The sequence below is a fragment of the Perissodus microlepis genome, chromosome 5, assembly GCF_051167445.1.
Source record: "Perissodus microlepis isolate ML-2025 ecotype Zambia chromosome 5, ASM5116744v1, whole genome shotgun sequence".
Taxonomy (NCBI): domain Eukaryota; kingdom Metazoa; phylum Chordata; class Actinopteri; order Cichliformes; family Cichlidae; genus Perissodus; species Perissodus microlepis.
The window spans coordinates 16,778,161-16,786,707 of record NC_140465.1 but is presented as its reverse complement, the minus strand read 5'-3'; positions in this window follow the sequence as shown (position 1 = coordinate 16,786,707).

Sequence of the window (8,547 nt, the reverse complement as noted above, 5' to 3'; positions counted from 1 at the left end):
CCCTGTCCTATGTGTTTCATGTCTGCATGTCATTTGTATGTCAAGTTCATGTTGTCATGTCTGTCTCATTATGTTTCCTGTTTTATTTTGAAGAGGTCATGTGTTCATTGTGTTTAGTTTTACTCTTCTACTGTGAAGTCATTATGTTCATTTGTGACAGCTGTCCTCATATGTTTCCACTTCCCCTGATCACCTCCTGTGTGCTTTTAGTCTGTGTGTGTTCATTCATTCCTTGTCCGAGCGTCTGCTATCCTACCTTGTCTCCATGCCAGGTCTCTATGTCTATGTTCATGTTCCAGGGTTTTGTTATGTTTAGCTCACCCAGTTTAGGTTATGGTTTAGTTTTGTCTTTGCTTTAGTTTTTCATTGCTAAAATCAGCCTTCAATAAACGGCTCGTTTTCAGTTAATAGTAAGCCTTGTTATTTTGCGTGTACGCACTTGGGTCCAACTTCTTCACTCCCTATAGTCTGCCTCTGCCAGACTGTGACAGCGGTGCAGCTTCGTAGCTTACCAAAGTTGTACTAAATAATTTTTTTAAAGATTGCTGAGTGCCATGTACCACAAAATCGGTTTGTGGTCAGTAAGCACAATCAGAATTCATACATAAGGTGCACTGTCGATTTTTGAGAAAATGAAAAGATTTTAGGGCGTGCAGCCCCCGTGCATGGGGGAGGGGGAGTTGTGTACAGTGAAGGAGAGAGGCGAGGCAGAGTAATGTTGCGTAGAGACAGGAATGAGCAGAGCCTCAGCTGGCCCAGGAACATGAGCAAAGACCAGTTGAGCCCCGGCCACCCTCACCCGAGGCACTGGTACGGGTGCAGGGAAAGGCTGGAGAACGGTCGAGCCCTAGCGACCCTTACCTGGGGAACTGGAACAGTTGCAGGGGGAAGCTGAACCGCAGGAACAGGAGCACATGGAAAAGCTGTCCCAGGAAAAACCAGCTCAGGAAAGTGATTAGCAGTGCCATATTGAGCAAGCTCGTTCACACACTCGAGCTGATGGGCACTACTGGAAATCTGTGTTTGGAAAACATGGAATAGGCTTTGAACAGAAAACATAATGGAGCAAAACACAATGGAGACCATATGTGAGCGTCAAAAACTATCAGCTTCAGTTTTTGTCAAACCATTGCAGATGACCATTAAACTCTCTGAAGGTAGATCAGATCTCCACATCTGATCAAGAATTACGGGACATTATGTGACCAACTGGTGCAGGATTACAGGTGACCATACAAGGATAAAGATAGCTCTGGACCTATTCAAGTTAAACAGATATATTGCCTCAAGCTGTTCAAAGAATAATTAATGTACATGGATCTCCCTTCAGTTAGAAAATTACAGTTAGCAGCAGCTTGCTGTAGTCAACTCCCAGGAGAGGAATGCCCTACCTTAGCGGTACACATATTTATAAGGATAATGTGCGTCTATCTGATTGGTCAAAAACTGTTGAGAAGGGCCTGGGATTTAGAGTTAGCCCCCTCCTCCTCCCTCAGCTGCAGCTTGACCTAGGGATGGACACACACACACACATACACACACACTAGAACAATAAAAATAAAATAAGAACACACAAAAGACCAATAGATCTCCTGGAACAGATGGCCTCTTGGTTGAATTTTATAAATCCTTCTCTGATGAGTTAGTTCCCTTTCTAATGCAAGTTTATATAGAAAGTTTACAAAACTGAGTTCTCATAACAACTTTAACTCGGGGTCTAACTTCTCTAATACCAAAAAAGAAGGATCTTTGATCATTGACAATTGGCATCCTATTTGTTTTATAAATAATGATTACAAAATTCTACCATCCTCCCTATTCTGGTATTCTAAACAGTACCCAAAAGTAGACTGCTTAGTCGAGTTAACCTCCTAAACTATCTAGAACACATGGCGAAAACCTGAAATTAAGACAGAGAAGACTAGAGGTGAGACATGATCATTACTGATTACTGATGACAGATTTAGATATATTTTCATAAACCATTCATTTGCCACATCAAGAAACAGCATGGCAGGGCAAAATATTTTTTCTAACACGGCAACCTTTAAAAAGTGAAAGGAGACAGAAAGACAGGTGAGAAAGAATAAAACTTAATTGACTTTTTGATGGCATTTTACACACAGTACTGGTACAGTATCTAGAAAATGTGGGAAAATACTGGCATCATATACAGTACTTAGCTACTTCTGAAGAAATTATGATGGGACCCTAAAAAAATTACTATGTACAATAATGGATTTCTATAAATTTTACATCAGATGAAAACATTTGTTGTAAGATTCAGATAATTATCTGTTAAAAGCAAGACATTTTAAATGAGAATAAGAAAGAAAAGCATTTCTTTGTGCCCCTCTTTCCGTGTTAATGGCATACCTGGCCCCTGGCAAAACTTTGCTAGACCCGCCCCTGCACAGTTACCAGCTGTCAGCTACATAAAAAAGGATCCTGGTGTTATTTGTCGCTCAGAAACAGTTCATAACTTCCCTTCAACTCATCCATGTCACCTAAAAGGTAAACCTGTTTCTCCATCACCTGTTCAGCTCTGATGATTCAGTAAGGACATCTCCTGGTTTCATCTTCATGTTTCCCTCTCACCAGATAACCAAACCGATATCATGACCAGCAGCTTAACAGCCGTGGCTCCAGCAATCATCAGCTGATACTAGAAATTAATATTAAGTAAATTTTAACAACAGCTGATCAAGCTTAAACGTGCTGCTGTTGTTTAGCGCGACATCCGCTGTTTTCCTCTTTGTGGCGCAAAGTGGGCGATAAATAAACAAGAGAGAAAAACCGATCAGCTGCTCATTGATCAGTTTCATGATTGAAGTAAGAAACAGGAGAGGGAGGGGAGAGAATGAGAGAAGAAGAGGCAGCTGTACAGCAAAGACACAGAATAAATCCAGCTTTGTGTCTTTTTCATTGTAGCTGAAGTCCGGGACAAACTGTGTTCCTTTTCACCTCAACACAAAACGCGCAATATTTTCTCTGAATACCAGACGATTCCGTTTTTTACGGGACGGTTGGCAACTCTAATAACTAACCTCACAAATAAAATAAGATAAAACAAGTTCAACATCATTAACATCATAGCATCCGCCCAGCTGTATATAAACTCCGTCATGCTAGCTAATACAAAGTAGGAGTTATTATAACTGACTGTAAAAAGTCAGCATAACGAAAATAAACTACACCTAAACTTGGTTTATATCTGATGTCAGGGTCCTGGGTCTGGGCGGCCCAGGATCCCTGGGCAGTCATGGACTGGTGACATTATATGTATTTTTGGTGTTGCTGCTGCTCTTTCTCCGTGCTTGTGTGTGTGTGTATGAACACTGGTTTGCAGGCGCCTTCGGGCCTGGTGGGTGTGGCCCTGCTGGGGGACTGGCCACACCCGAAGCCACGCACCTGCTGCTGATCAGGCCTCGTCGGGGGAGCTACTTAAGAGAGTCTTGGAGCTCCCACCGGTGCGGGATCATTGCTTGAGACTCCACGTTAGTCATCCAGTTTAGGTTTTGTCATTAAGTGCATGCCTGCCATTGTTTAGTGTCCTGACAGCTGCCGCTATTGTTTCCCGCACGAGGAGCGTGGAAGGCCTGAAGAGCAGCGAGCACCGGGAGTGCAGACACGGGAGCAGAGAGCACTAGGAGGACACGACAGTCTGGGGAAAACACTGGGATTTATTGTTGTTTTGTACCACACACTGTAAATAAACGCACTGTTCGCACACAGAGCACCGCGCCTGGGTCCTCCTTCCCTACACCCCCCACGGTCTGCCATGCCAAACCGTGACATCTGACCCAGATAGACTGCAGGTCATAACTTCTTACCTGAAGTTCAGTTCACCGCCTTTCCGTCATCCACCTGCCAGCGTGTTGCATCTGCTGGCCTCCACCACTTGCTAATGTTACTGAATCTGTGGAAGCTCCGCAATAGCCACCACCAAACAACTGAGTTATTTTACACATCTCCCAGCATCCGGCCAATCCACCACCTTTCAGTGTTTATACCGTTACGGAAAAAAACAAAAAAAAAAAAACCCAAAAAAACCCATTGGCCCATAAAAACGAAAAATCACCATCGGCCGACCGGGCATTTGGTTGGGAAGCTCTCCTCTTTTGTCCAAATGGAGTAGTTTAGCGGGCCAGGTTTATGTAAGCTGCCCGTGAACTCAGCTTCAAATTTAAAGCGGCATTCCCCTAAATGCTGTTTTTTTTTCGCAGTATCTTTCTTTTCTTTTTTGATTTTTGTTTCTTTTTTCTTGTTGTCTTAAGTTTTACTTCGTTTGTTCTTTGGTATTTTTTGGGTTTGCGGCCCTTGCACATTGCCTCGCTGGTTGCGCAGCAACTACGTTTGATTCCCTAATTGGGTGTTTTGATCTTTTGTGTGTGTGTGTGTGCGCACGCATCTGTAACCGGAAGGTCGCCGGTTCGATCCCTGGACTCTCTGTCCTGGTCGTTGTGTCCTTGGGCAAGACACTACCCTACCGCCTACTGGTGTTGGCCAGAGGGGCCGATGGCGCGATATGGCAGCCTCGCTTCTGTCAGTCTGCCCCAGGGCAGCGGTGGCTACAACTGTAGCTGCCTCCACCAGTGTGTGAATGTGAGAGTGAATGAATAGTGGCATTGTAAAGCGCTTTAGGTGCCTTGAAAAGCGCTGTATAAATCCAATCCATTATTATTTATACAATGTTTGATCAAGCATTGCTTAAATAAATGTGTGTGTGTGTGTGTGTGTGTGTGTGTCCAGGCTGAGAGCTGAAGGTGGTGGATGGCCTTCTGAGTAACTGTTCCTCCGTGCTGTGCGTGGTTAGTGCCGGGTTCTCTTCACACTTGAATGCATGTTCACAAGTGTCTGACATGATCTATTTATATTATTTGTTGAACTTGTCTCCTCCTCCTGTTACCAATCCTCACTTGGTGGTAAACCTCAGTCATAAACAAAAAAAAGTAAATTCATTATTTTACTATTCTATTTTTTTTTTTTTTTTTTTTTTGGACCAAATTTCATATTCACAAGAAAACTCAATTTCCCCATTTTCATGATGGAATTCCATAACTATACTGACACTATCAAATTTCCCTCTAATCATAAAGCAGTTAAGATGTTGTTGTTCTGCTCTCAATTAAATATTCAAAAAGGTACTTGATACAAAATGAGGAGGAAAGGGGGAAAAAAACTTCCTCAGTAGTCCCTTTTTTCTTTTTTGCTCACGCTGGCACATCTGCATTCCTTTAATGTTCAAGTTCTGAAAAGATTTTGTACAGTATATATTTTATGTCTTTGTGCTACTGAGGTAGCTACAGCTCTTAGCTCATACTTTATTAGTCCCACATGAAAAAGAGCAAACGTTTGTCTTATCTTGTCTTATCTTTTGTTGAATAAAGTTTTAAAAAAATCCTAGTGCCATAAAGTTCTATTTTGCTCGCTGTGGTACAGCATGAAAAATTGATAGAAACCTGGATTGACGAATCAGGTGTTATGTCTAAACTTATAAAGAAAAGCGTCTGGACTGTTTAAAAATCTTATTTGGAAGGTCAAGGACCCAGTATTACGGTGGCCCCTAGAGACAAAGCACGTACAAACTCCAAAACACTTGCAAACTCCAAAACACATGCAAGCTCCAAAACACATGCAAACTCCAAAACACTTGCAAACTCCATAACACATGCAAACTCCAAAACACATGCAAACTCCAAAACACTTGCAAACTCCATAACACATGCAAACTCCAAAACACATGCAAACTCCAAAACACTTGCAAACTCCAAAACACTTGCAAGCTCCAAAACACTTGCAAACTCCAAAACACATGCAAACTCCAAAACACATGCAAACTCCAAAACACTTGCAAACTCCAAAACACTTGCAAACTCCAAAACACTTGCAAACTCCAAAACACATGCAAGCTCCATAACACATGCAAGCTCCAAAACACTTGCAAACTCCAAAACACATGCAAGCTCCAAAACACTTGCAAACTCCAAAACACATGCAAACTCCAAAACACTTGCAAACTCTAAAACACTTGCAAACTCCATAAAACATGCAAACTCCAAAACACATGCAAACTCCAAAACACTTGCAAACTCCAAAACACATGCAAGCTCCATAACACATGCAAACTCCAAAACACATGCAAACTCCAAAACACTTGCAAACTCCATAACACATGCAAGCTCCAAAACACTTGCAAACTCCAAAACACATGCAAACTCCAAAACACTTGCAAACTCCAAAACACATGCAAACCCCAAAACACATGCAAATTCCAAAACACAACGGAAGTGCTCCAGGACGCTAGGGGCAGTGTTGAGCTTTTGTTACCTAGTAACTACACAAGCCAGGAAGTACCAATGACCGGATTTGGGGTCTGCAGCCTTAAAGGCTGCATTTTGAGGCCGATTACGTCACAGCGACACGACGAAGGCTGTCCCAATTCAAAGGCTGCTCGAAATGCGGCCCTCAAATGCGTCCTTAATTTCCCTGAATTTTAAGGATGGGTCGGTGTAGCCTTCATGGCCCAACATATCCCAGACTTCATAGCGCAACGGTGGTGTGGATAATTTTGCCGAAAAAAAACGGCGGAAGCAGAGCGGACGAAGAGTAAACTTTCAGAAGTAAGTACTGAATATTATGTCACATATTTATGCGCAAATGTTTTTATAATGAAGAACATTAAAACATTACTGTTGGTCACTTGTCGGGAAAGTTATGTGACATTAGCGATGTTTGTACTAACTTGGTTTTAAAGCCTTTACTTCAAAATATACGCCGTTCAATAGTTGACTTTAATCTTACAGAGAATGTGATGATTTTATGGATAATTAAAGTCAGTCATATATCCACAAACACAACAAGCTGAAAGTCAGTGATGCTGCTCGGTTTGCAGTCCTGAATATCACGGCACAAGCAGGATTCACTGCACTGTTAATGTTAGCTATTTTATATTGCTGCCTCTGTTCCGTGGTGTCGAGCCAAACTGACTTTAACGTGTGTTTGAACGAGCTGACGGTTCACTCGTTAAGCTGAAAGAAAGATGCTTTAATCACAGGAGTCACACATGTGTCCACTGTACCATCTGGGAACTCTTCTTGTTTCGTAATAACACAAACACTAAATCCTCCTTCTTTTGTGCTGTTTTGTAGCAGTGTATACACCTGAGACTGTCACCTGTCTGTCTGTCCTGCACTCTCTCTCTTTTTCTTTCTCTCTGATTGTGTAATAAAAGTATGAACATTCATTTATAAGTCACACTTGTGTTTGAATCCTGCAGCTTATCACACATTTGATTTCCATGTGTGACGACTGCAAGTGTCCAGAGTGAGGACAGACTGAGGGACCCACTGCTGCACATCATCTGTGAGGCTTTGCACCCCTGATGATCGACCAGGACAAACTCAGCAGTGTGTGAGGAAGAGGAGGAGGAAGAGCCAGCAGCAGCTGACAGATGGAGAGAATAGACAGACTGTTCCCTGTTTGTGAAGGACTGCTAGGAAAGTTTAAATAACTAATTGTCTGTCCTGAATCAGTCTTATTAGGCAATGTTCAAATAATTGTATCATTCCAGTGTTTTCAGTGTGGGAGAAAGTACTCAGGGCCTTCAAGTTACACACTATGAAAGGCAGTAACAAGTTTAATATTCAGAAACCTAAAGTATGTATCAGCAGCAGAATGGAGCTAAAAAATAAATGTTTGTTTCAGTTCTATGAAGCTTTGAGTATTTTGGATCAGTAGTACTGCTGTGTTTGTTGCATCATATTGCTGTAATTGTTTATATGCTTTATATATTCTGAGGTAAGTTGATCTATAGTGTTACATCATATTCTATAAGGATGTTATGTGTTTGTATACTTTCTGCCCAGTTTGACCCATTTAGCAGAAGTCAGCCTGTTTAAGGCTCTGATATCTGTTCTGTATGACTTAAAGCAGTTATGACATGGTCTGATTTTCTCACCCAATAAAGGAATATTTCATATATCAGTCTACTCTTCATTTTATCAGAAACTGTTATCACAGCCTGTACGTTTTCTTTTTATAAATATATGTAAGCAATGAGCCAAATTTAGTAATGCCAACATACTGAAGGAACAACATTTGTCTCTTATATATGATACACCTATATATGCACTGTCAAAGATACTTGTCTTTGAGTGAAGATTTAAGGTGATAAGACATATAAATAACTGCAACTTGAATCTGTACTGAGGCTCAGTATTTGACACAGAGTTCATGTTCACTGCTGTAATAGCTAATAATGATTAATATAATAACTATAATATTCGCCATATTATATTTACATTACCAAAGTGATATGACTTTAGTCTCATGAACAACATCAGCTAATTGTTATTTACTAACTAATCTTAAATGACTGTTCAGTACAGAAATGAAGCCCAAAAATCATGTTTTACTGTCCTGTGGTCTCAGCCTCAGATACTTATCAAATCACACAAAGCTCTTGTAGAAACAAACAAACAAATGAACAAAATATGTTCTCCTTCATTTCTGTCAAACAAAGTTGTATGACACGTTTCCAGCGGT